This window comes from Peromyscus maniculatus, chromosome 20 (genome assembly GCF_049852395.1).
Source record: "Peromyscus maniculatus bairdii isolate BWxNUB_F1_BW_parent chromosome 20, HU_Pman_BW_mat_3.1, whole genome shotgun sequence".
NCBI classification, from domain to species: domain Eukaryota; kingdom Metazoa; phylum Chordata; class Mammalia; order Rodentia; family Cricetidae; genus Peromyscus; species Peromyscus maniculatus.
Window position 1 is genome coordinate 13,958,828 of NC_134871.1, and position 6,921 is coordinate 13,965,748.

The window sequence follows — 6,921 nt, forward strand, 5'->3', positions numbered from 1 at the left end:
GGACAGAATATAAACACTTCTCTATCTTTTTCTTCAGGTCATTAATACCTGGGATTACTGCAAAATTGAAAATCTAGAAAAGTCATCAAATGAATCAATATTTTGATAGGTCATTTATAGTAAACTTGGAAAAAGTCAAACTCAATCTTGAGTTTTAACAAAATTTTAAGATGTATGCATTAAAGATATTTCTTGTTTAAGCATGTTTATTCCTTTTTTAAAAAATCAATCATCTTTATTAACCTATCAATGCTATATTTTACACATAATGTCTAGTCAGTTTCTCAAAGGGCTCTATTTTTAGTACACCATGCTAAATGGTCAATAGCCAAGTGTGATGGCTAAACCTTAGCCTAGCTTTGTGATATCCTCTGGGAACTAGAAAGCCAACTATTTTACACTCAAAAGCAATGTTCCAAAATAACTAGAAATCTACAATTTTAAGCAGGGGAAGAAACAATGTTCATTTTGGTCTTTTTTGTGTTTATCTTACAGAAAATCATATTTTCAATTAAGAACAACAATGATATCATAAAAAAATGCTCTGTTTTTTTCAATTTTTGAACTTCAACACAGTACAAGTTGAAACAAATTGTATTGTAGTCTTTCAGGAAGCAATTAGCCATCATTAATGTATCTGAGCCTCCTTACTGATAACTGGGTCCAGGTTGGGTATATCCCTGATCAAAAGGAAGATGGTTATGTGCATAAGGATTGGGCCCACTGGAAGGAGGGGTACTTGCAGGAGATGGCATAAAACCTGGTCATGGTTGGTAAGCACCAGGTTGGCTTGGAGCCATTCCAGGTTGAGCGCCAGGGCAGGGGGAACAGTATAATTAGCAGGTTGAGATGTTTGGGTAGTATAAGTCTGTGGAGGGTAAGTACTCTCCTGGTACTGCTGTGGTGGTTGAGTATGTAATTGTGGCAGACCAGAAAAGGCAGGAGCCTGTGCATGGGAAGCTGGTTGTTGGGATATAGTCTGCTGGCTGTAACTAGGTAAATACTGAATAATGTACTGCTTTGGAGGAACTTGAGGCTGCTGTGCCTGTAGTCAGCCTGCTGCTGGTTGTTGCTGGTGCATTTGACATGCTTGTGTCTGAGCTCCTGCATATGGAGGTTGCTGTGGCCAAACTGCTGGTGGGTGTGCTGATAGGGAGGAAGAAGCAATACTGTCAGGAGTTCCTGAACAGTCTTCTGCAAGAAGATTGAGTGGCCCTGAAACCTGGTCATCTGTTAATCCAAATGCTGACATGACATTTTTGTTGATTTCATCTTAGTTTTTCAGAGGATCAAAAGCTGACATACTTGCTGCCATAACTTTAGACTGTTTTCCAGAAGAATCAGAAGCAGCAGGCTTCTTCCCTACCATCCACAGTATCGTTTACAGGAATACTTGTAAAAGGTCCTGGTTGTCCAGACAACTCTAAGCTATTCACTAAGCAATTAACTTTATTTTGAAGTTCTATCAGTTCTCGACTAAGATATTTCACCTGACTTGATTCAAGGGGTCTTGGTTAGCCATTAACAAATAATGTCAGCTTCAGTGTTCTGCTACACTGAACTGCAAAGGAAAGGTCAGAACTATCAAAAACTGTTAAAAGATCTCCATCTTCATCCTTATACTTTGTTGTAACTTCATCATTTCTCAAAAGTTTTCCTCTGCATACTTGCTACATCATTAGCACTAATTCATTGTTAAGTAATATCTTCATTATGAATGGGATATATTCCCCAAGTTGAGCTTTATTAATTAGCTTCCCACTTAGGTCCAATTGTTCAGGGTGGACTCCAGGTTTCTTTATATATACAACTCTAGAAAAGAAATTAACCACTTGCCCGGTCCGCTGTCTCTACGGACGTGGCCACAGGCTTTGCAGTGTTGTAGGGAGGCATCAGACACCACTTGCTGGGCCACCCTCTGCCGAGCCTGGTCAAGTTGTAAGCTGCCTGGCCATTTGCACACACCCAGTAAGCCTACCAATGAGCCACGGCCCCATACATGGCAGGTGGGGAGAGCCTAAACATGTTTATTCTAAGCAATGGTTTCCTGATATGTATCCTAGCTAGCATAAATAATTGAGAACTCAGCACAAAATTCCTCAAACTCTTTGATGTGTCAATGTTGCCATTTACAACCACTAGCACCAAGAAATTTATTAAACCTTACAGGTAAATAATGAAATAGTAATATTTCTTGATTTATTTTCAAGTCTCATAAATAATAAAACAAAAAATAAAGATGGTGAGTCCATTGACAAAACTGAGGTTTGTTTACCTCTAAAATCATATTAAATTGAAATAAATAACAATTACATGTATTAGTGCCACACACCAAAATAAATAACTAATAAAAAATATGTAATCAAATAACCTTCCAGAAAGAAATTTCAAAACAGCTTTCACAGCCTAAGTAATTTCCACTACTAAGATGTAATTGCTCTAACATCAGATGATGCCCAAGATCTTGTGTATAGCAAGCCAATTATTATTTTCTCTATATCACTTTCCTCAAAAACTGTTCATCTGACATTATCCTCTAGTATTTATATAACATTAACTTGCAAAATGTTTTACTTGAATAATCACAGTATAAGTCCAAACTATGTTAGAGAAAATAGCATTATCATGATTTTACATGAGAGAACAGAGATGAGCCAGATTGGGTCCTTCTCCAGGCTTTGTAGTTAATTAATGATGAGGTATAAATAACAAGGCAAACAGAGGTTTGGTGTGATGGTTAGTTCTTCTACCTTGACTCCTCTCAAATGCTTGTCTATTATTAGCTTATCTATTCTATCCTTTTTTATTATTAGGAAATTTTCTATTCACTTTACATACCAACCACAGATCCCCCCTCTTCCCTCTTCCCTCCCAGCTTTCCCCCACAACCTATGCCCTATCCCCACATTTCCCAAGCCAAGGTCTCCCATGAGGAGTCAGCAGAGCCTGGCACACTCAGCTGAAGCAGGTTCAAGCCCCTTCCTCCTGTACCAAGGCTGTGAAGGGTGTCACACCCTTGTCACTGGGCTCCAATAAGCCCGCCTATGCACCAGGGATGGATCCCGATCCCCTTGCCTGGGGGCCCCCCACACAGTTCAAGCTAAACAACTGTCTCGGGTATCCAGAAGGCCTAGTCCAGTAATATTGGCAACTGTAATAATGTATTAAATAAGCAAGTTGTCATAGAATAGATAAATAATTATTAGAAAAGTATTTACCATATGAAAATTAATACATTTCTTTTTCTATTCAGATTAGCTTTTTAACTGCTATAGAAAATATGAAATTATGCCTGTGAATGAGTTAAGATATGATACTTCAATACAGGTGTCCACTCTTTAATTTAAACCAGGTAAATGCATTTATCTCCCAGTTATTTATAATTTCTTAAAATTTATTAATTGGTAAATTGATAATTATTAACAATTTCTCCCTGTCCCCCACTGTACAGTAGCAGCACAGTAGAGTTTGTTCTGCATAACTTTAACTTAGTAAACACCGAGCAAGTTTTCAGCATTATCTTCTCCGCACTTTTATTCTCAGCCTACGGAGTTTCTTAAAACTGTATATAATCTGTTTGAGATCACAGCTAAATGTATTAAGAAGTTCCTACTGAGCTTTACTTTTTTATTTTTATAGATTTATTTTTTTAATTAATTAAAAAGGTATTTGTGTCTATACCTATATGTGTCCGTGTTAGTACTTGTTCTAGAGAAGAACAAGTTCTAGTTTTAACCACTGAGCCATCTTGACAGCTTTTTGTTTATGTAATATTCTGCCTAATGGACATTTCCCTAAAATAAAATATTAATTTCTATGTAGTGGTGATACTTACTTAAGGGGATAAAATTGTATAAAATGTAAAAATCGGCATATTTCTCCTTTTATATTAAAATTTAAAGTACAGTTGAAGATGATTTTTTTAAGGATGCTTGATTTTAGATTGGTCATCTTTTTTTTTTTTTTGCATTTGGAAAAAATAAATGTCCTAGTTGTTACCTCTAGAAAAATAAAGATGAAAAACTCCAAATGCCAAGGCTCAGTAATTTTACTGAACAGTTAACAAAAAACAATAAAAGTAATTTAAAAATATCTTTCAGCCATTAGATATTCCTCTGTTGAGAATTTTCTGTTTAGCTCTGTAGCCGATTTTTTAATTGGGTTGTTCAGTATTTTGAAGTCTAGCTTTTTGAGTTCTTTATATATTTTGGAGGAGGGAGAAGGTGGGACCTGTAGGTGGTATGTAGATTGAGTAGAAAATTTCTTAATAAAGAGAAATGAAAAAAATAGAAAATCTGGCTAGAAACAAGCCAAGCTATGGCTGGGCATTCATAAATAAGTAATTTAAAAATAATAATCAAGCAGAATATTTAAAATTATATTACACCATATGTTATGATAATCATAAGAAGAATAGATCATCTAAAGTGATCCTAAAATAACTAGTAAATTGTTTATGGTTACAGAATATATGATTAACACACAATAATAACTATCACTTTATGAGTTGCAATTTTATCATAAATATGAAAATTAGCAAAATGATGAAATTTTCACTTGCTGTAAGGTATTACCTTTGTGTTTTCTGTTGATAGAATCATGCCACATATAATAGGCTGTGCCAAATATGTGATATTAATGTTTTAGTGTTCCAAGTTCTGGAATTATAGACAGGTACCTCCACCACATGCCAACCAAAAACAAAATGTTCTAATTAGCGCAACACCTAAACTATATAATCTAAAATTCCAAATGCTTATGAAAGAAACCAAAGGATGCATTATTAGCTACAGAGATAGTCCATGATTATATAATGCAAATCTCAGCATGTCCAGATCTCAGTTAACCTGACTCATCAAGTTTAAGTCACTTACAGGCTAAGTCTCAGCTAATGTTTTTTAGACTTAGTCAAAATCCATGAAAATATTTGTGTGGAAAGACACAAATCCTATTAGTTGAAGAAAAGGGAATCATTACTAAATTGAAAGTTAGGATATTTTAGTCTACACAACACTAATCTAGATCTAGTTCTACTACACTAGAAAATATGTCATTGGCAGAAAGACAGGAAAGCAATCAGTAAGAGGATGAATTGTGGAGTAACAAGCTCATACAAATACATCTACCTAACTTTCTAAAAAACGCACATATATAACTTGAAGAAAAGAATAGCATTCCCAGCAAATGTATTGATGAAGAGAAATCAACCACAGTAAGGAAAGCCTTGGCATGAAAATTAAACATTAAGCCCAAATTAATTCCAAAAGAATTATTCATTACAACATGATATATAAAGTTAAAATTATTTTCTTAAATATGTAAATGTAGAAACTATGCTTGGTAACTAAATATTTAGATTTTGCTCTAGAAAAGAAACTGATGAAGGAACTGTTAATAATCTGCTCTCATCAAATTTAAACACTTGTTCTGTGAAAGCTCATGTGAAGAGCAGCAGAAGACAAGCTACAAACAGGTTGAACATCTCTGTAATACAGACAATCAAACAAGAACTCATGCCAGAGTGTGTTTTAAATCTTTAAGACTCAATATCAAAATGGAACAAGCAAAGAACCTAACTAGGATTTGAAACTAACAGATGAAGCTGCATTTGCCTAAGGAGCTTTTCAGGAGTTCAGTCCTGTAATCTTGGTGCTTAGAAGATTGAAGCAGAAAGATCATACGTTCAAGTCTAGTCTAAACTAAATAGTGAGACCCTGACTTGATCAACATTTTAAAAATACTGTACAGATGTCATATCTGTATGTGAAAATCAAATCTAATTAAACATTCACTGAAGCTGTATGAATTAAACTCACATGAAAACATTACTATGTGACCAGCTAGAATATCCCTATGTTGCTGGAGCTATTCATATGAGAGTGTTATATAATACATCCATCATCAAAATCTGGGAACAATTAGTTTCTTAAATATGAACTCACCATTGTAATCAACTGAGATCACACTCTGGATATCCATTGCAGAAACACAGAAACATATTCATATCAGGCCATGGACATGAGTTTTTATGTATAATAAGCAAAAGCTTTAAACAACACAGCTAGGCTTCGATAATTAAAAAAAAAACAAAATGGTTCATTGACAAAATAAAATATAATTGGGAAGTAAAAAGAAACAAAGGAAGCATACAAAATAATTTGGATAAACATCCAGAAAATCACATTGCCCTATAATCACAATTATGCTACATCACTGGGGAGATCAGTGGAGTTCAGTAGAGATCACGGAAAGTGTGTACAATATATACTTCAATGTTGACTCAACACTATCAAAAGATAATATGTTCAAGAAAGATTATTGATCCTCCAAAACACATATTACATTATTCCATTTGTAAACCTCTTGTTTAGCAAATTCTTGAAATGAAGAACCTACCCATCCATGGCTTATAACTACTAAGGATGGAGAGGCAATAACTAGGAGCTAAAAGAGATGTAGATATCTTGAGAAACCATCAAGAGGAAGCCATGTCATAACCAAACTGCACTACATGAGTCCATATTAAAATGTGTGCGTGTGTGTGTGTGTGTGCACGCACACGTAGGAAAAACATATACCAGGAAGTTATATGGACTGGGAGACAAAAGACTAGATTAATGTTAGTTCTCTGGTTGTGTGGAGTTGTGGTTATGCACCGTGTAACTAACTGAATATGACTGAGCAAAGAAGCTATGGCATCTGACAGCAGAATGTTTTAAGTCAGGTCAAGGATCTGCCATTATGATACTGCAATATTCCAAAGAAGAACTTAGTAGTTAGATGGCTTTTAAATTGGCCTTAAAAGTGCTCCATATCCCATAGATGTATGTATTTAGCATCATTTACAATGCACAGAATGCTTATTGACTTTACATTACCTAATGATTAGGTTTCTTTATTTTTCACCTTCACTTTAGAAGG

General features: G+C 34.9%; 1 pseudogene; it reads right to left on the minus strand.

The window, feature by feature from the left end:
• Positions 1–647: 647 nt before the first annotated feature.
• LOC102916494 (protein TFG-like) lies at positions 648–6,404 on the minus strand (annotated as a pseudogene).
• Positions 6,405–6,921: the final 517 nt, after the last annotated feature.